Source organism: Pteropus alecto, unplaced genomic scaffold (assembly GCF_000325575.1).
Source record: "Pteropus alecto unplaced genomic scaffold, ASM32557v1 scaffold81, whole genome shotgun sequence".
NCBI classification, from domain to species: domain Eukaryota; kingdom Metazoa; phylum Chordata; class Mammalia; order Chiroptera; family Pteropodidae; genus Pteropus; species Pteropus alecto.
In genome coordinates, this window is record NW_006433378.1 from 20,763,254 (window position 1) to 20,787,172 (window position 23,919).

Consider the following 23,919-nt stretch of genomic DNA (forward strand, 5'->3'; position numbering starts at 1 on the left):
TGTTCTAAATTGTGTGGATGACCTGGGGCATTATCTAAAAGTAAAAGTATTTTAAAAGGAAGACATTTTTCCTTCATTTAATTTTCAGCTTCTATAGCAAAACAATAGTAAAAATAATCCCGAAAAACATCAGTAATCACCCATGCTTTTTCATTTGCCATCCAGTGAATGGGAAGATTAATAATTGTGTATTAGTAAGTATTAGTTCTTTGTACGTTGCTGAGTTAAGCTATTGTGTGAGGACAAGGATGATATGGGAAGTCTCTGTACTTTATGCTCAATATTGATGTGAACCTAAAACTGCTGTAAAATATAGCCTATTAAATGTTTTTGTTAATTCTTTAAGAATTATTATAATTAGTAAGAATTAAATTCTAAATTCTTCCTTTTTTCCTCCTTCACACTCAGCTTAGGTCTTAGATGTGTCATGAAAACTTTTTTCTAGTTTAAAAAAGGTCCTTTTTTGTGTGTGTATTCAACAGAATTGCATATCTGGTATTATTTTACTTCACTGCTAAAAAACCATTTGGTTATTTTCCAGGAGAAAAGCCAAACTTCTCAGCATGAGCTGGCCACTGATCCTGCCAGCTTAGCTCATCTTATGTCCCCTGACATAAGAATAATAGTAATAATAACAACATAATGACAATGATAACAACTGTGATTGCCAGAGTGACCAGGTCCTTTGACTGCTCTGTACTTTTGCATGTGGTTCTCTGCGTGACTTGAAAATGCTCTCCACTCCCTTATTCTTCTGAAGAAAAACCACTCACCAATTAAAACTCCACTTGCTCTTCATCTATCTGAAGACTTGCCTGACTCTCCACTGGCATCAGATTCATTTCCCCAATATACTTGACACGTGTTCAGCTCCTCTGTCCAGACTATACTGAACGAGTCTCTCCCCGGCTGGACGGCTTGTTAAAAATCACGTGACTGGGCCCCACCCCCACAGCGTCTGATTCAATAGGTCTGGGGTGGGGCCCAAGAATGTGCATTTCTAACAAGTTCCCAGAAGCTGCTGACACTGCTGGTCTAGGGACTACTGTGAGAACAGCTGAGCTGTATGACATGACCCGTAAGGTGGGGACTATGTTTTATTCATCGTTGCATCCCAAAGGCCCGACAACAGTGCCTGGCACTTAGCAGGTGTGCAGGATGGGTCAGAGATATTTGTATTTATTCTACTTTTTTAAATAAATAAAATCCTTTCCCACACATATGGCTAACATCACTGGACCGCAATATATAACATGATGTGTGGAACTGCATGGGATCTTATGACTATTTTCTTGTTTACATCTTTGTGAAATCTGGAGACATGAATAAATATGGGGTGAAACTGTCAAAAATCCAAGATTCCCTTTTTCTGTACACATTCTTTGTGAAAAGCTCTCCACATTTTACCTAACCGATGTACTTTCTCTGTTATTCCAGGCAAAAGGAAATAAAGCCAGAAGTGGGAGAATATAAACAAGAGATTTAACTGTTCTTTCGCTCCCGACTTCTCAATGGTGAAGCCTCGACCATCTTCCCAAACGCCCTTCTACACTCTATTTTCTGTCCCTCCTCTTCTACCTGCACAATTGTATGGTGGACTGGCAGTGCTAACCCCAAGAGCAGTGCCCAGGTAATCTGACCCACAGGCTTATAATTACCCTCCTGGTAACACTGACCATCAGCCTTCCCAGACACACCTTCAAGCCGATTTGTGAGAAAGTTATAGGAATCCAGACAAGAAAAGAAGTAGTTCCATGTACAGGCTGGGAAGATGTCCCAACATGCATGATTTAGTAGGTGAAGGCACAGGGAGAAAGGTTTCCCAGGAAAACAGTGGAAGCAAACACACAGAAGCTTTAACATACACGGCATGTCCCGGCAAGATCAAGACGTTTGCCCTATAGCTAAAATGTAATGTGTGATGGAGATAGAGCTGGGAAAGAATTTGGGATCAGACTGTGGAAGGTCTTAAATGCCAGCCCAAAGATCAGACTATAACCTGTGTGCAGAAACTACTGTCAAAGCAGAGTGACAATTACTAGACCCACATGTTGGAAAATAACTCTGAAGGCTACATGAACGATAAGGAGGCTCTGCTTTACTGGCAATCAAAGAAATGCCAACTGAAATCGCAAAGGAACCATGAAACAAAATAAAACTTATACAGATATGTCTTTACCCAACACTGACATAAAGGCCTTTTATTTTCTCTTTTCATTCTATCTCACTATGTTTCAAAAACGACTTAAGGTAGGTAAATGAGGATTGAAGCGATAAGTACTAGAGAAATTGAGAGCCAGACTTTGTCCGAGAGAGGAAGTCAGGCATGTTTTCCTAGATTTCATCCCAGCCTTTAAAAGATGAGAAAGATGCACCAGCATGAATGTTGCCATTTATAGCTATTAGTATCATTAGAGACTTTGCAGAGGAGCTAAATTACCTTGCTCTTTAAGAGGCAAAATCTCCAGAAATGCACCCAAATTAACAATATTCAGGTGATTAGACTGAGCAAACTGGCATAAAGAGAATGAAAACTAACACATCGGTGATGCCGTTTGTGAATACAACCTCTGAAAAAAGATCAAGTAATTTGATTTGGATGTCGACTGCAATTACGTTTTACGGTCCCCATGTTTAGCCTGAAGATAGGCCCATGCCTACCAAACTTCAGAAAGTCGAGTCCTTCTTTTACAACGATTTCTCAACACGTATGAAAAAGAGGTAGAAATTTAAAAACGGAATTGATCCCCTGATGGCTGAAAAGAGAGGTTTTAATTATGCTATGACATCAAGGTGACTTAACATCCTGACACATCTTAATCTAAGCTCATAGACAAAAACTATCTGATATAAAAGACTGGCAGGGAATATGCTAGTCCACATATGTGGATTTACCATGTAACTGAAGTTTAATATTTTCAAATATTCCCACATTTCTTTAATTTCTTAAAATCTATTTTGAAAAGGAAAGAAAGCACTGTTAAACATATTAGGAAACTTCCACGTCCAGCCAAGATGAAATAACAAGGGTCAGATTTATATACCCAAATGAAACAATTTTCTAAGACAGACAATATAAATGAAACAATGGTTTCCAAGGAGACACTGGACAGCAGCAGGAACGCAGGACAAGAGTGACCCCTAACAGACTGGAAACAGATGAGCTGAGCCCTACAGCTGCCGGAACCCAGGTGGGCCCCCCCGAGGTCTCCCAGAGCAGAGGAAACAGAACTAAAACAGATTATGTACCATTTGAAACGAGCAAGGCAAAGACTATACCAAAGGCAGAAGAACCACTTGCTTCTTAATGACAAACAGCCACCTGTCATTATGGGATGCTTTAGTACTATGAAGACTACAGGTAGGAACTGGAAAGGTTTCTTCTCAACACCGCTAACTGCAATTCAGGCGTGCTCTTAGAATGACTTCTGGTTCCTCTCTTGCTAACAGGCTGTCACCACCCCTAACACCAGCCCCCGGGCGGTACTTTCATAGCAGTTAGAGTTCATTGCGTCTTCCATTCTTCTGACTCCCAAGCTCCGTAGCACTGGGGGAGGCAGGGGACCCACAGTGACTCTCCAGAAGGAAGCCAAGAGCACTTGTGATGCAGGGACTGACTCTTGGGGGCATCTGTATTAACGCCTTAATCTTTTTGATTCTCTGAGTAGTTTTAAGGAGTAGAGTTTGCCAGACAAGTGACCCCTGGCCAGGCACACGGTAGGCTCTCAAGGAATAATTACTGAATGAATTAATTAATTAGTGAATGAATAAAGCATTATGATTAAAAGTCTTGGGCAGCATGTATTTTATTTTCTAAATTCATAGTCTATTTGTGTTTAAATCAATCTAAACAGACCAGTTAGATGTTCTTCAGTACCAAGCAGATCAATACTTCGCTCCTCACTAAAAGCGATCCCCAAGGCTCACACCAAGAATGTCAGGGCAACTAGCTGTCCTCTGCCTGTATCGAACCTATTTGTAGGGGAACAATGGAACCTACATTCAACTTCAGCACCTTCATTCAAGTTATTCTTTGAAAGGCTTAGTCCTAGAGTTTAAAGCAACAAGGTAAAAAGGTTTCTTTTAGTCACTCTAAGATAAATAGCTATAACACCACAAAATGCCTTGTCAATTAATGCAAAGAAAACTGTATTTAATTCCAGGAAAATAATCAATCCGTTGTCATATAAAGAGGATCGGGAGGTAAGTACTGAGTTGCTCACATACTTCTGCTACACGTGGCATCAGTAACTTTCACTCACATAGCAATTTACAGATTATGTGATGGAACGGAGTAGGCAATTCCCATTTACAGTTCAGGAAGCAATTTAAAAACTGGCCTGGTATGTCTCAGCCCTTCTTTGTCTCATAAATTCTTACTCTCATATGCCAGCTCCTTGGTGAAGCCTTCCTTCATATCTGTAAAGAAACTTGGCTATTCTGTGCCGTTGTCCCATAAAACTTTATTCCCATCCCTATACCAGCACTTACTATGGTGGAATGTATCTATTCACTTATCAGCATCCAATGTGTCCAGCATTGTGGCTAGCACATAACAGCCACTTGAAAATTGGCTGTTAACACAGAAAAACTTAACACAGAAACTTTATCACCGTAAAAAACTTAACACAGAAACTTTATCACCGTAGCTAACTCTAAAATACAGTTCGTCCTTGAAAAACAGGGTTTGAACTTATTTATATAAGTGGATGGGCACGGTTGTTCAAGGGATTTTCACCTGCATCCCTAACCCTAGCATTGTTCAAAGATCAACTGTATTTATATTTTTCTCATCTCAAAGGTAACCTGCCTTTGCTAAAGAAAATCTGGAAAATAAAGAGAAAACAGGCCTTCACTGTTGAAACTGCAAGCCTTTCCGTCTACTTTTGGTATGAATATAGCCAAGTTAAGAACACATTTTATACAGTTATTTATCTAATTTATTTTATGTAACATATCCTAAAAATGTTCCTGTGTCATTAAGAAATCATTTAAATCATGTTATATTGATATTCCATCATTTACTTAAACATTTCTTTCTTTTTGGATGGATTGTTTCCAATAGCTTAAAATGAACCTTATGTGGATAGATCTTTGTCGATATCTCAGACTGCCTTATTAATAAAAGATCAACCTTTTGGGAGTGAAAAACACAAATGCTTATGAATGGAGCAGCTTTCATCATCTACTCTTTACTAACTCCCATAACACCCAACAACAAAAGGCTCCAAGAGGTGACCGTAGTACTAAGCCACTTATGTGTTTGTGAGCTTCTACCTAAGCTGACACTCTATGTCGTGTTTCTCAAACAGGACACTGGAGGGAAGTAATCAATCTATACACTGCCCTACCTTGAGTTGAGCTAATCCTTTTCTCATCTTTTCCTCCAGATATTCTGCTGTCTCTCCAAAGTCCTCTTTGAGATCCAGCTTCTTCCTCCTCGCTAACTAAGAAACCTTTTAAAGAGCAAATCAGGGTTTCACGGCTTTGGCACTATTGCCATTTTGAGGTGGATAATTCCTTGTCACGGGGATGAATTAGGGGTTCGGCGCATCGTAGCATGTTCAGCAGCATCTCTCGCCTCTACCCACTAGATGCCAATAGAAAACCCCCAGTTGTGACAATCAGAAATAACTTCAAACATTGCCAAATGTCTCCAGGAGAGCAATTTTGTCCCCAGTTGAGAACCACTGACCTCAGTTAATTACTGAGTTATTTGATAATAAAGGTAGGGACACAGTTTAACTGGAGTGAGAATTTAGTGTCCACTGATATGCTAACTGTGATCAACTGGTAGTGTCCCCCTGAAGTTGCGTCCAGCGACACATGCTGTGGTTGGTTGGTGACGTCTGCCACGGACTGGGGAAGGGAAATGAGCCATCTCCATTAACTCACCAGGAGAAGCTGGACATGAGGAGGGGGCTGGCACAATGTTTAACACTGAACTTGGCTACGAACAGACCCAGTACCATCTTCCCATGACCCAATGAGAAGCATAACAGAAGCCTTAAATGCATTCTATCATTTAAAACACACTCGACTGATAATATCCTATGAAATGATCCCTAAAAGACACCACAATTGCCCAGCCATTAATATTTAGGAGCTTCCTGTAACCCTCTAAGCATGCGGTACACCAGCAAATGCTGGTGAGAAATACAGCTGACTTGACCCACATCCTCAAAAAACTGGCGGAATTGAATGCTAACCCATAAACCATAATCGTCATGAAAGGAAACGGAAGAACTTTCTTCTGCACCATGTAATCTATGTGTACAAGAGGGAGAGGGCTCTCTCCAAAAACCACTGGTTGTCTTAAGAATATACTGGCTAAAGCAGAACAAATCAGACCAAGAAGGAACAAAACCACAAATTCTTTATGCTTCTGGCTGTCAACAGGGTCTTTATTGCCCACAATGCAACCTTGTACAATTATTTAACTTCGCTGAGCCTGTTTCCCTCATCTGGTGAAATAGGGATAAAATAGTATTAATACCTCCTAATGTCGTTCGGTGAGGACATGAGATAATAACAAAGGCCATGTATAAGCATTCTAGAAATGTTAATTAGTATTGGTTGGTGTCAGTACTGGTATTCAATCTAGAAAGCATCCACTAGCCTGTAGTAAGTATATTTGCTTACTTAGAAACCCAGAAAAGTTTCAAAAACTCTGTATTTGCAATCTAGTTTCCTCTTACAATTGCAATTTGTTTAAACCACATCTCATAAAGAACCAAATATTTCTTCTTACTCCACCAACGGTTCTTGGTGGAATTAAGGGAAACTGATCACTACACTGTCCCTCCCCATCCCTGTGTCTGCTTTTAGCCCAACTCCTCACACAAAATAAACCCAAATCCTTGGCCTCTTTAAAAATCACAACAAAAATAACCAAGTCAATACCGGATACTGTCAGGGTTTTCATGGTCCCAGATCAGTGGTTCTAAGCGAAAGAAGTTTCGGAAACCCTTACATCTTCAACAGATTTAAAGAGACAAAGGAAAAAACCAAACCAATCACTGTTGCTAGTTGCCAAGGAAAACAAGCATATTTCTTGTGCTCCCAATTCTGTAATGAGGCATCATAAGGTAATATCCTAGTGTGTTCCCAAAGCAGAAGAGTCACAGCAAAACAACTCCAGGATCATTGGGAAGAAGAGATGGTAACCCTAACCATTTAAACAGCCAATCTGAACAAGTCAACAAGCATTTCCAGACTTAGAATGTGGGAAGAAAAATCAATTGTGATTTTGTTTGTTCAATTTCTCTTTTTACTTTGAAAGGACCTACCTGCTCTTTACGGTGTAAGAACTCCCAGCAAGACAGAATCCTGGCACACTGGGACTGGAAAACACTTGGCAATCATGATGTACAACATTTCTCAAGGTGTGGACCAAGCAACCCTTACATCCGAATCACACATGACACTTGTTTAAAATGGAGATTCACAGGCTGGCGTTCAACAAACTCATTCCAATTCTTCCTATGAAATGATCCCTAAAAGACACCACAATTGCCCAGAGAGTCAGAGGCCAAAGTTGAGGCCTAGTCGAAAAGGGGGCTCTGAGGCGCCTAACTAAAGTTTGGTCAAGGAGAGAGACTTTATCAAGGTAATGCTCTGGATTTCTGAATTTTAACCACCTCATTAAGACTTAGAATGGGAAATGACCTGAAGGAGGTCCCCAGCTACACCCGGCCACACAGGCGAAGACCAGAAGAGCCAGGATTAGACGAGGTCTCCAGCGACTGGTCAGGTTTGATCCATGTTCCAATGAACTAATATATTAAATATCAAATTCAATTGTATCTCTATATAGACACATTACTCAGGGATGAAAGCGACTTTGAACTCCCTTGAAGAAAAATTTTTTTAATAGAAAAGTAATTTTATTTACCATAAGAGCTTTTTATTGTGTGGCTTTATCTTTTTTTTTTTTTTTAAGTTTTTACTTGTTAACTTTTTCTTTTTTATTGTTTATTGCGATAACATCGGTTAATACAATTATATGATTTTCAGGTGTACGTTATCATTTGACATCACCCTCGAAGCAATTTAAGCAGCAAGCATCCCTGCCTAAAAAAGGAGAAAACTGGGACTCTCACCTCTCATTTCGCAACTTTAACTCTGAAAAACAAAGGGAAAAAGCATGGGTTACAGGAGAGCCCAGTGCGGGAGACGGCCGGGCCTGTCAGATCCCAACTGTTTGTGTCATTGGGAATAATTAAACCCTCTAGTAATGGGCAAGAAATAATGAACAGACACCTCAGGGCCAGCTCCCCAGACATTATAAAACAATGAGAGGTGAGGAGAGGCAACCTTTTCCCACAAGACAATGACCTTGGAGAGCTAAAGATGTCCCCATAGCCCAAAACGCTTTGTAGAACTGGGTTCAGAGCCCACTGAACATTCTGCTACATATCCTCACTGGTTTAATTCCAGGCCCTTTGAGGTAGGATCTGATATTTTTACTTTTTTTTTTTTTTTAGGCAAGGCAACCCTTGGTTGACCTCACAGATTGCAAGGATCTTATCAGCTTACAGTCCCTTATTTTTATATTTTTTTATGCCTACAGCACCTGGTCTTCCTAGGTGGTCTCCCATCCAAGTACTAACCAGGCCCAACCCTGCTTAGCTTCCGAGATCAGACGGGACCGGGCCTGCTCAGTGTGGCATGGCTGTAGACCCGATTTTTTTTAAATCGTTTTTAAAATAGAATCATACAGAATTAAGCGTTAACACTCCTTCGGTGCACTCTCCTGCTTCGAGCTTCTCTTTCCTTGCCTTGCAAATCCACCTGAGATTTTTGTTGTTATTGTTGCTTTTTAATGAAAAAGAAGCAATGCTGTTTATTTAATGCTTTTAATTTATAAGAACTACTTCTTAATGCTATAGTAGCAGTCAATTCCTCAATACTGAATCTGGAAACCACAATCGAGAAAGACCCAAAATTTTATTGGGACTACACGACTCAGCACAGTATTAGGCAACCATGATTCTAGAACAAAAACTGAAATATGTATGACAAAATGAGTCCCTAAATTCCAGGGGATCCACGAACCTCTCAAAACTGAATGCACAAAGTTGTATAGCATGTGCATACATTTTTCTGGGGAGAGGCCCCATAATTTTAATCAACTTCTAAAGGAGTGCGAACAATTTAAATGCCCGTAAAGAAATCTCACTCGACACACCATTACCACCGTTGGAATAAAATCCCCAGATCTCAGACTCTTGTGCCGTGAGCTGTGAATCTCTTTCGACTTTCAAAGTATAATTTCTGACCACCCCCCACACACAAAAAAAATCATATTTTATAGTAATGGCTTCTATAATCAGTCGAATTATTATAGCTTTCCAAGTTTTCATTCTCAAGGAGGCTAACAGTATCCCTACTTCTCTGGCAAATCCCTCAAAACTAGGACTTGGAACTCACTGTAGGCTCCATAAATCTGATCGGTTACATAATATAAAACATCAGACAGAGCTGGCTCCCATGCAAGTCATTTAGAACGTATTTAATAAAGCCTGGACCTCATGGAGTGCAGCCTCCCAAATAGCCAAAGGGAAGCAGCAGTCTGTAAACTGCTCATCCTTGGACCCTCCTCGGTCTCGAATTAAAATAGCCAGGAGGATCGAAATTGATGAGATTTCATTAAGGGAAAAATTTCATGAAAGTCAATTCTAATCCCTTTAGCTCCCACAGCAGCCGGACTTGTGTGTTCATGGGAAGCGTTAAAGATAAGCTATCCCATGGAAATTATAACAGCAGTTATCAAACAACTTTAATACACTCTCGTCGGCAGAGGCACGAAAATTTAGAATTTGTGCTGGCTTTCCTGTCATCAAAAAGCAGAGTGCTGAGTCAGCCTGCATCGGCACAGGAAGACAGCGACTGAGGAACACAGCTTCCTGATTTTAAAGTAATAAAGGCAGGCTTCTGCTAAATTCCTTATTGCATTAAATTTCAAAAGAGAAGTGAAATATCTACAGTGTCACAATGACTTTAAAGCACAGGCAATCTATACTAATGAATTTCATGCATATGCTCTGGGAATTTACAAGGAAAAAAAATTAGGGTAGATGACTAATTGCTACAATAATAATTCCATATTTGCTTTCCCCACAAGCACCAAAAGCGAAATTTGTCAGCTTGAGGAAAATGAGACTGGACTATTTATCGGGACCTCAGATAAATAATGATCTAACGTCCAAATTAAAAGGGAGTCTGTCATTAAATATTTAACAATAAAAAAAATGTATATATGTCAGCAACTCTTTCGAAGAATAAGAGAATGCACACACAACTACTGCTTTAGATTACTAGTCATCAATTCAAATGGAGATGGCAGCCAAGAAATCAAGAGAAGGCTGAGACTTGGAAGGGCAACAATGGGAAAATTCAGAAAGATCATCAAGAGCAAAGATGTGTCATTAGAGACCAAGGCTAATATCGTCCACATCCTCATAGTCCCCATTACTACGTATAGATGGGAAAGCTGGACGGCGAAAAGATGGACAGGGAAAACTGATTCATTCGATATATAATGTTGGAGAACTCTAAGGACACCCTGGACCGCCAGAAAGACAAACGAGTGGGACCCAGAGCAAGTTAAGCCTGAAACATTTTGGAGGCAAAAATGACCTAACTGAACCTGTCCTACTTTGGGAACATCATGAGAAGGCAGGGTTCTTTGGAAAACATAAGAATGCTGGGAAAAACAGAAGGCGACAGGAAAAATGGAAGAGCAATATGAGGTGGGCTGACTTCATAAAAAGAAGCCATAGGCATTGGTGTACAGGAGTGAGGCTGCTGAAGACAGGACACTGTGGACATCACTCACCCATAGCCGCCAGGAGTCGGAACAGACTCAACAGCACATAACGCACACAACAAGTAGGTACCGTTTCCATGGGAAACGTCACCTAGCACATGGAATTTAACATCAAATGTCACAGGGTAACATAAGAAACAGCCTAAGGCGATAAGTGAACCCTGACTGAATGAAACAAACTCCAGGGCCTCAGTTTCTTATCTGTAAAACCATAACCCCCAGGAGTCGGAACAGACTCAACAGCACATAACGCACTCAACAAGTAGGTACCGTTTCCATGGGAAATGTCACCTAGCACATGGAATTTAACATCAAATGTCACAGGGTAACATAAGAAACAGCCTAAGGTGATAAGTGAACCCTGACTGAATGAAACAAACTCCAGGGCCTCAGTTTCTTATCTGTAAAATAAATGGTTTGAATTCATTTTATCAATATGCCCCTTCCAGCTTTAACATTCTGTAATGCCATGACAAGCTTCGCTCTGGTTAGTTCAAGTGTCTTCTAGAATGTTCTTTAACCACAGTTCTTTCGTAATACATTTTGGTCTTGCTGAAGGAGGGGCAACGCTCACTCCGAAAGACTCCTTCATGTAGCGTACAAATTTTGTAGAAAATAATCTGGTAAATCAAGGAGCTATTAAGCTTCCCCTTGCCATGCTCGACGTTGTCTATAATTCCAATTAAAAGAGACACAAACCTTTAGCAACTGCATAGAATGCTGACTATGGTCACAAATGCTGCCCCAGCACAGTCTACCTGGCAGACACTCAGACACTCGAACTCCTTGTAATACCCAAAGACCTGCTTTCTTCATAGAAAACTAAGGAAATCCCAAATCCTTGTAAAATCCAAGGGTTACTTTGAGACTACCACCCATTACTTCTCAAGTTGGAATACAGATAGTCACTGAACTTATTGGTCAGCCCTCCCTGCCCCAGGAAAATGAATGCATCTGGGGTGCAGGGGGAACAAAAGAGAGATTGGGTTTCTGTTGGTTGTTATTTTTGAGAGGTTGGTTTGGGGGTGGGGTGTTGTTCTGTTTTGTTTTTTAAACAAACTCTGCCTTCAGCCTAAATGTATGGAGTTGAAAATTATCAGCAACCTCTTGCTGCCTTCTATGAGGTCCAGGCATGTGAGTTCTGGCCATGCCATGCATCATGACCCAGACGCCCAGTCCAGAGGCAGGGGCGGCACACACAGTTCCATCTGTCCGGTGCTAATATCCACTGGTGCTCACTTTAAGAGAGCTCGCTGAGCCTCCAATAGAAGCTTACACACTGGCTCTCACAGTGGACTAGCACTGCAGGATCAAAGCTCATGGGTATTACTGAGTGAAGACCAGGGAATGATGAAGTATGAATGAAGAAGGTGCAGAGAAAGCAAAGGGAACAAAAAAGAAATGCAGAGCATCCCCAACTTACCAATGGGAGGCATTCGTTCACCGCAATTGGCAAGTAGGACAAGGAAGGCCTTTCGTTAAAGTGACAGGCCCTGCAGCAGTAGCTAAGCCACTCTCACCTGTCCCTTGAAAGTGTTCTCAATACAAAATATTATAGACATGCTGTACATTTTCAAGGAAAACAAATACAGAAAAGTTACGAATCTTGCAATAAAATTAAAGCGAAACAGTAGAGTTCAAAAGGAGATACTTTATTCATCTTAGAAGCTGATGATTAAAGAAAAGTAGCTTTAATCAGAAGAAAATCGGGGGGCTACAGACATTCTTGGATATTCTAGGGTGGGCTCGGAAGACCAGCGGCCTTGCGTATGAAGAATTTCATGTGACGTCTAATGACATCAAAGTACAGTGAATCTGATGAACCGCAATTATTAGGGCCATTTGGGAGCCTAAATAGGAAAGGAAGAAAGGAAGGAAGAGAAGGAGGGAGAGAAGGGAAATTATTGGGGGGGAAGGAGGACAGAGGAGCTAGAGAAAGTAAAAAAAAAAAAGGGGGAAGAAATTTTCCTAAAGTCAAAAGAATTGGAAAAGGAGGAAGGGTATGAGAATGAGCTCTCACCATTAAAAACCGAGCTGTGAGTTCAAAGATGAAGAAGGCAGGAAACCAAATGGAAGTGAAGAGACCGTGGCTCAGACACTTCCTTGCAGCGTCCGAAGGAAATGAATCAGATGACTGCTGACCTGAGAAATAAGGAGATGGGCAGTGACCCAGAATGAGCACTTGTATTAGTCAAGGTATACTGAGATGTATATAGAAAGAGATTGATTATAAGGAACTGGTTCACGCAATTACAAAGGCTGACAAGTCCAAGATCTGCAGTGGGCAAGCTGAAAACCCAAGAATGCTGATGGTATATTTCCAGTCCGAGACCCTAAAGACATAAAAAAGACGCACGGCCCAGATCGAAGGCAGTCAAGCAGCAGAAATGCCCCCTTATTTGGAAGAGGGTCAGCCTTTCGGTCAATCGGGCCTTCAACTGATTATACCGGGCCCACCCACGCTAAGGCGGGCAGTCAACTTTACTCAGTTTATCGATTTAAATGTTAAATGCATACTAAACCATACTCAAGGAAACACTCAGAAAAATATTTGGGCACCGAGTTTCTCAGTCAAATTGACACATAAAATTAACCATCACAACACTCAGCGCGTAACAGGCCCCAACATAACACTGCTCACTCCAAAAACGTCTATATCGGCCAAAATTCGAGGACAGAATCTAACTTCGAAGTGCCACTTGGAAAAGCCCAAAGATGGGGGCTGACCACGGAGGCATCTGGCAAACATTCATTCCCCATTCCACCTCTGATTTCCAGACACGACTTCCCTGTCGCCGGGACTCCACATTCAGAACCACGCCAGCAAGGCCTCCAGAGACAGGCTGGTCAGAGAGTCCAGCATTACCCAGCTGAGTCCCCTGGCTGCCACGCCTGCAGATCTCTGTGACCAAGGTACGCGACCTCTCCCCGCGTCACCCACTTGGATTGCTCTGGAGAGTAAATGGAGATGAAGCAATGGATGTAAAAGACTTACCCCAGCACCAGACTCATAGCAGCTGCTTAGAAACACGTTACTGGGTTTTTTTTGTTTTGTTTTGCTTTTGAATTCACTGCTGGTTCCTTCCTCAAAGTTTCTACTCAGAAAAACACCAGCTACTTCCACAGAGAAACCCGCCCCGCCATTGTGGAGAACTCCCAAATGGCCCTAATGATTGAACTCTACTGTTTTGCTTTAATTTTATTGCAAGATTCGTAACTTTTCTGTATTACCCCACCATTGTCACGACTCCCTTTTCTTTCTTGGGCGGGACTCAGTTTGGGGTCTGGGCATCTACTAGATAAAGTACCAGCCCTTTTCTTTCTTGGGCGGGACTCGGTTTGGGGTCTGGGCATCTACTAGATAAAGTACCAGCACAGCTTCCCTGCAAACTGACCGAGATAAAGCAAACAGGGCCCACACTGAGGCGTAATTCGATTAGGCAGAAAAGCAAATGTCTGGCTTCATCGAAAACGAAAGAAGGTAAGTGCAATCGAGGGGACTTCCTCTGGGCGGCCAGCGATCAGGCCGTGACCACGTGCCTGGTGCCTGGCCTTGCAGTAGAATCTAAGGGAAGGGCTGCTCCGGGAGAATGCAGCAGCACAAGACACGAACCCCTGGCCCCCGGGGAGCACTGCTGCCCTTTTCCCCACTGGCTGTGATTAGACAGAAATAGGACTCAATTTCCATCCCTCCCGGAATATAAAGACAAATCCATTTCCTATCAAAATAATCAGAATCCCCCGCAAATCACCTCCTTTTAAAGAGGTCCCCGCCAATTTCCCTGTCGTAAACAGTGGGTCCGCTCTCCTATTCCAGAAAAGCAAGTCTAAGGCCCTTCTCCAGCACGTTTCCTTGACTCTCTGCAAGAAGCTGGCCCTTGTAATCATGGCGGTTCTTCCTCCCGCTACTCTTTCTCACGGGTACCCTGCTTCCTACCCAGATCTAAGTCCCTTGAAGGCAGAACCAGTGCTTTCTCTCTGCATCTCGCTTCCCAGGACTTAGGAGGGTGCAGAATACACAGTGGGGACCCCAAAGGCTCCGATAAAGAACAGTTTTGACCCACAGAGGGGCCAGGGAGTCAAAGTGCCTCTTCCTCCTTGAGAGTCCATCGAAACAGTCCTTGTGGGTTTCAGACATTATTAAGCAGCACCTAATCCATCCAGAAGTCAATTAAGCTGAGAAGCCAAACTGAGAATTTACAAGGAAAAAAAGTTCACACAAGATGGAGAAGGCTGAGGCCCCACAAGCCAGGACAGGCCTCGTCAACTGTATTATACCACAGAGTGATCTGCAGCTCTGAGAAGAGCATAAATCGGGCCTTGAGCAACAGGCACGGCCAGCCAACTGGGCCATAGGCACTCTGGCACTGGCCATCAATCACGCCTTTGACATCCAGGGTGCCCAACCAGAGGCAGAGCCAGCCAAAGGGACAGGTTGCAAAACAGCATGCTTGATTTAGCATATCATATTTTTCTCATGAATTTTTTAATTCAGATAATTCACCCAACATTACTTTAATAAAAAATAAATAAATAAATATTGTGTATAGGAAGCTCGCCAAATCCATACGCGGTTGAGTAATCCCAGTTCAGGTGACCTTGATGATTCCAACACGAAGCCAGGGTGAAAAGCACCAGGCTTAAGTGGAATTCAGAGAAAGGAGCGATCAAAGTGGCTTGGAAGCTGTGGGGTGGGAGGTGCTGTAGGGGCTCAACTAGAGTGGGGTGCTGAAGACACCCCTGGATCAGGCAAGCTCGGAACCAACACAGCGGAAATGCAGGAGTGAAGCCACGTGCTCATTGGGAAAAGGTTAGACAATCAGACTAATACTGGCTGTGTGTGTGTGTGTGTGTGTGTGAAGGCTAATATTCTGGCTAAAAACCTGGTGGCTGTAAGAGAATTGGCAATACAAACAGATAACAGAGAGCTGGAAGAGGTGACCATGAGTTCTAGCTTCAGCTCAATTTCCCAGATCAGTGAGCCATCTACGAAGGGCATGTCCTAAGGGGGCACTTTTTTTTTTTTTTAATAAATCACAATATTATTTTTACAGCCACTTCGAAAAAATTATTCTATATACCAATTATCCACTTAGTTTTTGAATGTCTCCAATTCTCTCTCTCTATCTCTTTCTCTCCCACGCACGCGCACACACACACATATGCACAAGCATGCATGCACGCACATGGAGTTGATCTGTTCGGATCAAGATCTAAACAAGATCCACACGTTGCATTTGGTCGACTGGACTCTTCGGTTCCTCGTCTGGCCGTTCCTCCTTCCTCTGTCTTTTTATTTCCTTCGTATTGTTTTTCACACACCGTTTTCTCTTTTCAGTTGACTGTCTACATTATTGGAGGTACTTCTCTGTCCCTCGCTTTCTCTGACCCTCCTAAAATCCTCCTTGATTATCTTTTCTAAAAACGTTTGGTTACCAGATCCTTGAAGAGCCAAGGACACTGGCGCTTTATGTTCAGGCTCTAGCAGGGATTCCCAGGGGAGGCGTGAGCCCCAGAGAGCTCTGCCGACCTGCATGGAAAACAAAAGTACAAGAAAATCCCCCAGAAACACCTCGATAGACATCGCTCTGGCGTTAACCATGACCTGGGTGCATCACTGTCCTTCTCATGGGCCTTAGTTTCCTCACTGTCAGAATAACAGGGATGAACAAGATGATAATGATGTCAATATTAATTGCACAGGTATTGCCCAAAGATCCTTCAAGATTTCTCCCAGGCAAGACTGTGATTTTAAGTATCAAATTCACACAAAAGTCAAGAACATCCTCCTTGAAGGGGACATATTTTATAAATGATGAAACTAGGGACAATGATGACAAGTAAACTAAGACCACAAATTGTAGATTACAAAAAAAAAAATCCTTCAGTCATCATTATAATCCGAACTTGAACAACATGCCATTGTTTCGATGTACTTTCTTATACACTCAGAAATTTGACCCACATTAATGGAGAAGTGATAAAGGGTGGTAATTAAAGGTTATTTGCAGACTCTTGGGTGTTCTCCACCATGGAGATTTCACGCCCCCTCCCCAGGGACATTTGCTGGAGACACTTTAGTTGTCATAACTAGGGCAGCGTACTGGCATCTAATGGGCAGAGGCCAGGGATACTGCCAAACATCCTGCAGCACATAGGACAGCCTGCACCACAAAGGACAACCCAGTCCACATTATCAGCAGTCCTGAGGTCGAGAGGCCCTGCTCTATGCAAATCTCCTCATTACCCAAGTAAATATGTGCTGAGGCGAAGGGGTGGCTACCGAGGGCTAAAAGCCCAGGCAGAGAGACAGCCTGTGTTACAAGCCTGCACACTGTGGACCACTGCAGCATGCAGGGTTTGATAAGGAAACGTCTTGGTTTGGCTTGGTTTTGTTATCGAGATAGATCGAAACACATATTTCTGAATCTGAACTATTCTCTCAGTATAGTCATCTTCGAAACTATTTATAAGATACTATCCAACTGACAAATTTACCCTGCATAGCAGACTTGTCTCTGAATGCGAGTGCCCACGCTCTGACAACCTCTGACTGAGGCAATCGGCCACTGATGACCTTGGGAACAACAAGCAATGAACACACCGCTGAACAGAGAGACTTCTGATGATCCCAAGTACTATGATGAGAACTAGAACAGTTGTAATGGGAGGTGATGGGGGCACTGGGGAGAGTGTGTGTGGAGGAGCTGCTACTTCACATCTGATTCTCAGGGAGGCTGATCTGAGGAGGTGACATTGGAGCAGAGCTATCCAGGAAGTGAAGGGCTGGCCAGGCGGAACTGGAGGGATCCTGGCATGTAGGAGGAAGGCTTGAGGCTGGCTGCGTTCTAGTCCCACAAAGAAAGTGTGAGAATCACCCAAGTTAGGAAGAGTTGAGGTGAGAGGGAGGTGAGGCCGAATCAACTTGAGGCCTGGCACCCACGGCAGAGCCTGGTTTTCAAATCCATGGTCATAGGAGGTCACAGGAAGTTCAAAGCCGAAGAAAAAGATTTGAGTGTTATTTAGATACTTCTGGCTACTCTATGGACAAGAAGGGATATAAAAAACCAACTGGGAGGGCAACTGCATTGAGAATTTTACCAAAAAGCAAAACCACCCAAAAAGAGAAAGGTTTGCCACTAATGAAGATATTTCAAAGAATATGCCCCAGACTTTAAAAGGTATTTCCAAAGAAGAGACCCAAAATTTTTGAGCAGCAATAGTCTCTTTCAAATTATTGTACTAGGCACTGCTGCCTCCCACATCCCTCCCCATCTCCACAACCCCCCGGCCCCCACCACCCCTTAATTTGACTCTTTCAAAAGATAAACTCCGGTGTGACTGTTTTGACAACAGCCTCTTCACAGTTACACAGAGCTGACTCCCCCCAACAGGCTGGGGCTAAGGTATTCAGCCACCAGGGGACAATGAACCACATCCGACACCACCACCATCTCTCTGAGAAGGAGTCTGAACATGCCGGTCGTGGGCAAGGAACTCTTGAACCAAAAGAGTAGCAAATAAAAGGTTGGGTCTGCCTGGAATGTTCTCTCCCAGTACTTTTACTTACTATTTTGCATGTTCTAGTCTCCCAGTTCTCAGCCAATTAGCACCAAGGTGAGCCATGGGGAAACTGAGGCTCGGGTTCTGGGCTTTGGAGTCCATTCCCTTTCCCTCTTTTCCCTGCTGGTGCATCCCTTGGACTTACCATTCGTGGTCATCTCAGCAGTAAGATCCACGGGGTCAGATTAAAGGGTAGGTCTAGTAGGGCTACAAATGAGCCAAGGAGGCTTCTCAGCTTGTTTTAAGCAAAAGCCCCAGGAAAACTTGACACCTGGTCGGCTCCGACTCCCCAGGAAATTTCCGTGGGGTCTGAGCTAAAGCCACAACCCATATTGAGGAGCTTCCCCCCTCCTATCTTCCCTGACCAACCCGGGGCAGTAGTGGGTGTCCGGTCAAGCATCAGAGCACCCTCTGTCCTAGCCTTCTTTTAGTATCTTCCTCAATCCCACTGCCCCTACATCCCCCCCCCAAAAAAAACTAACAAGGAAGGCTGCACGATGCTACAATCTGTGCACAGGTTCCGAAGTGCCGCCATAGGAACTAATTCAGACATCACCAACTCTTAAAAGGTCCTCTGCCCACCCAAGCTTCATGCTTCAAAGAAAGATGGTTAATTATACATTATGATACCAATTATTTCTGAACGCATTATGAAACAGGATCTTTGCTAAGCAATTTTATTGTTTTAATTCTTTTTTCTATCATTTTTAATAATTACACTCTGGTTTTTATTACATTAAGATGCAATTACGAAAGAAAAGTCCTTTATATTTTAAATCTATTTCAATTTCTTTTTACATAAAGAATTCCACAGCCATGCATAATAATGTAGCACACAGTATATAGTCAACAGACAAAAGGAATAGCTTAGATAAAACTAGCTGAGTTCCATTTAGGGGAAAATATGCAAGTCTACGTATTTTGAAAACCCTTAACATGAGACATTCACTGAAAGGATGGAGAATTTTGAATACACAAAAACAAAACAAACCACATAATAGTACGCACATATGGAAGAGAAGGTTTCATACTATCTAAGGAAGAGGAGTAGAGCAAATCGGGTCTCAATGTGCTAAACTTCAGGATTACCAATATCCAACCATCTACCCAGTAAAACGACACTATACATAAAGTGAACCTACCATGTTGAATTATATTTCAAGTATAAAGATAATGTCATCTAACATGCAGAAGAATGACCAAAGAGATATAAAGTTATTTATTAACTTTAAGCTACAATTGGTGAGCCACAGAATTTCACATCCACATGTACTAGCAGCTGAACGGCATTTCAGCGATGAGGAATATTTCTGTGTGATCCCTATTCTGAGAGCTTATTCATCCTCCTAGCCTAGAGGTCAACTAACTGGTTTTGGTAAAAGGCCAAACAGGAAATATTTCAGGCTTTGTGGGACATACAGTCTCTGTCGCAACTACTCAACTCTGCCATCGCGGCATGAAAACAGCCATCGGCATTACGTAAGATCACGTCTATCCAATAGCCCCCAAAGTCCTTACAATGGCCTAGGAGGCCCTATGCAGCCTGGATCCTCACAACACTCCCTCACTGCCCATCACCTCCCTAACCACCCCTTAGTCCTCTCCTCCTCAGATGGTTCCTTTTCCTCCATCTCTTATTGTTAGCATCCTATTTCTTTATCCTAGTTCTATCCTCATTCAATTACACTCATAGATTTCTGGTCTCTTCCTTTTTCATTCATCTCTCCTTCTCTCCTTTCTCTTATTGTCTAGAAACATCTATTAAGTAGAATCTAAACATCTAAACAAATAGGCTATTTTTTATTAGTTTCTACCAAATCCTTATCCCAATGTCAACTATGTCAACAGTCCAAGAGTTCATAATGATAACTTTTTTTAAAAAAACTCATTGATCATCTTCGAAGGATAATATGGAACCAATTCATTATTCTGGTAAATAAGAGGAAACAATAAAGCCATTATTCTGTCTTGTATACATAAACTATACCTCCAAGGTAATTTTTTTAAAAAAGTTTAAATAAAGTTCTTTATAGAAATTTTCCTTTAAATAAATACAGAACGAATGACAGAATAAGAGTATCATCTTTTCATAAACCCTAAATAAAGAATGATGTAGGCATCCATTACGAATCATCAATGGTTACTCAAACTATGAGGAAAAAAAACTGATAGGGACCCTAATAATGAATGATTAGATTAACAGCACCTGTCAATATTAAGATTTCAAAAAGAGTTGGAATGTGTCACCTGACAGAAGTTACACTATCACTTATGAAATACTTTTACCAAAAAATTGAACCTGAATCTGATCGAGCCTTTAGTTTATAGGAAATTTGGGGAACAATAAAACACGTTAAATAACACAGGGACGTTAGCAGCAAAATCTGTAACGTGGGGAACTCCAAAGACAAAAAGTCAAGCTTCTTCACCGAATATATTATAAGGAAAAATAAAAGAGGAACGTGAAACATACATATTAAAAGAGACTTAAGAGACATGTCAACCAAAAGCAATATGTGAACTTCGTTTAAAGCCTTTGATTACCCTGAGATATTTTTAACTAATTCTGGAAAAATATTTATAAGAAAATCAAGAAAATCTGAACATGGATATTTAGTGATATTAAGAAGTGAATTATTGTTCATTTTTTACACATGATAATAGTATTGTGTTGATCTTTAACAAATATAGTTTTTATCTTTTCAGAGAATCATATAGAAATATTTAAAAGTAAATCCAATTTTCTTTTTATATCCTCGCCCCAAAATTCTTCTTCAAACAAATGACTTTGGTTGTTTTGATCTTATATGTAAGTTACCATTTTCAAATATAACCATGAATGAAGTAATGGCAGAAAAAATAAGGATGAAAATCAACAAACACTAGGCACAGATTTAGGGCTATATGATAAACATAAATGAAACAGCAAATGTATTTAATATACCCTTGATGAACCTAGAATGTCCTTCAAAGCGTACAGAACGTATATAAGAGTGTAAACTGCTCACCATGTGGATGTCAGGCTTCTGATAATGCTAACATCTGGAACACAGCCATCAACCTGGAAATTAAAAAAAAAAAAAAAAAAGACTTCTGAGTGACAAACAGCTTTCACAAAGCCCAAGCACTTGACTCCATGAAAGAAAAAGAAATGTGCCATTTATAAAATTGTTATCAAACAAGGCATCAGCAAGAGCTAACAGCAGAGGAAGGAAACAAAGGACTTAGAATTTGAAGCAGAGCAATGCAGGAATTTACAGAATAAAGACAAGAGTCCACACAGATTCAACCCCCAGGGGCATCACCCTAATGCAACCCTCTACAGTAACAATATCCCAGAGTCCAAAATGTAGGTTCACCCAGGCTTAGAAACCCGTTCAATAAAGCAAGACAATATAGCCATCATTAAGATGGCTAAAATTTGAGAAGCTAATTTATTCACTTAGTGGGGAGGGAACGGGTTGTAAAGACAGGCCAAATTGAGATCAAGGCAGGGCTTCATAACCACGAGAACCAGCCCACCAACAGGTGAGCGCACTGCTCCTAGTAAGCTCCACGTGGGTGAGGCTGGTCTACAGGTCCTTGAGGGTTCAAACAAGACCAAGGTTTTATGGTAGGTAATGCTAAGGAAAACCTCATCCTAACGCTTGTTACAATGGTAAGGATGACTTTATTCAGGACTACTGTAATAGAGAGAGAGGAGGCTCACCTTCGAATAAGGCAAAGACACCTGGGGATTTATGGCAAACAAGCAGAACGAGAAGATCAGTGGCCAAAAATTACCCAGAGGAAACATCAAGGGTCGGGGTGGGGGGATTGTCATTAAACCAACAGAAAAGAGGATTTTTGCTGAAGGTACTCTGGGGTGATCAGATATCACAGCTGGTGAGATCCTCTCTAAACCAATTTGGCAGGATTCTTGGTAAAACTGGGCGAGGCAGGCCAAAGACAGTATAGGGACCAAGGTCCAAATCTTGTCAAAAGAGGGCTCAGAGTGGCCTGACTGAAGTTTGCCTAAGGAGAAGGTCTTTGTTAGTGCTGCCACCTTACAGAGATGCATGGTCATAGAACAAGTGCAAGGAGCCAGGAGCAGACCTAAGACGGAGTAGACCCCAGACGGTGCAGACCCCAAACGGCCCAGATCCAAGCTTGGTGATGTCAGTTACACCCGCTGCCTCACAGCACACCACTTTTTAATTTCTCAATTGCTTCTAGGCACATAATTTCCATTTGCAAAACTCTAGAAATGCCCATTTCTCTACATCAAGCTACCTCTGAACATAATGCCATGGAAGTCATTTAGATACAGTTCCCTGTGATACTGAGGCAGATTGGTTCACCACCATGAAGCATAATGAAACCTTTCAAAGTGGCCTTGTAATGGCAGGCATACGATAGAAAAACTAAAACACTTAGTTTAAAAGCATCTGAAAAACAACAGGAAGCTTCCAGTCACTAACAGGATTACAAAAGCTCCATAGCACAAGCTAAGCAATTCCCCATGACACCTGGTCCCCAGGGAAAGCATCTGAGGAAACAAAGCTGCTCCGCTGCAGTCTTGAAAGCGACATCTACTGGAAAAAGTTATTTTAGACTCTGAAGGCAGATGTGCTAACTATAGTCTCTGGTTGCCCTTCAGATTACTTTGCGGCTTTTCCAGCGGGATCTGTGCCCTGGGAGGCTGACCTCCACCACCTGCATCCACCAGGTTCTGGCCCTCTGGCCCCTTGGGAGATAGCAGTAGAAGCCAGCAGACTAAGAGGAGGGTGAAGAAGGAAGGAGCACGGATCTTCTGCTTCCTCCCTAGGGGCATCTCCACAAGTTACACCTCCTGTCAGGGAACCCTCTCCCTCTACACCTAATTCTAGGGGTTGAAAGGTACCACTGACTAAATATGTCCCCCACGATTCCTATGTTGAAACCTAATCCCCAATGTGCTGGTATTTGCAGGTGGGGACTTTAGGAGGCGAGTAGATCGTGAGGCTTAATGGGATTAGTGTCTTTATAAATGAGACCCCAGAGAGCTCCCTCACCCTTTCCAGCACGTGAGGACACAGAAGACGATCATCTATAAACCAAGAAGCAGGCCCTCACCAGACACCAAATCTGACAGCATCTTGATCTTGGACTTCCTGGCCTCCGGAAGTGTGAGAAATAAATTTCTGTAATTTATAAGTTACTCAGTCTGTGGTCCTGTTACAAGAGTCTGAACAAATTGAGTCAGGGGGTGTTCCTTCCATTGACCCCTTTACTTCGCTTCCTCCTTTCACCTCACTCCCCCCTTTCTGCTTCTTAACCCCATGACATATCTTCATTAAACTCTATTCTGTCACCTCTTTGAGTGTGTCATACATTTTCCTGCCAGAGCTTTGAAGGACAACAATGGAAGAGAATGGGGAGGGGGACACATGCGAGAATCAAACATTTAATTTTTCATACTTGTCCTCAATTGAAGCGGGGGAAGAAAACTCAATTTTTAAGCTAGATTTCATTGCATGTGTACGCGGCGGGGGGCGGCGGGGGGG

General features: G+C 42.1%; 1 protein-coding gene and 1 non-coding gene across 2 annotated transcripts in view; both read right to left on the reverse strand.

Annotated features, from left to right (window-relative positions):
- TIAM1 (T cell lymphoma invasion and metastasis 1) overlaps nt 1–23,919 on the reverse strand; it is a 327,269-nt gene that overhangs the window by 236,943 nt on the left and 66,407 nt on the right. Inside the window, 1 exon segment of the mRNA XM_015586534.2 lies at nt 21,403–21,455. The gene's annotated coding sequence lies outside the window, so the exon portion shown is untranslated.
- LOC112476951 lies at nt 8,564–8,682 on the reverse strand. The gene has a single exon (XR_003045257.1). It is a non-coding gene; the product is annotated as a 5S ribosomal RNA (ribosomal RNA).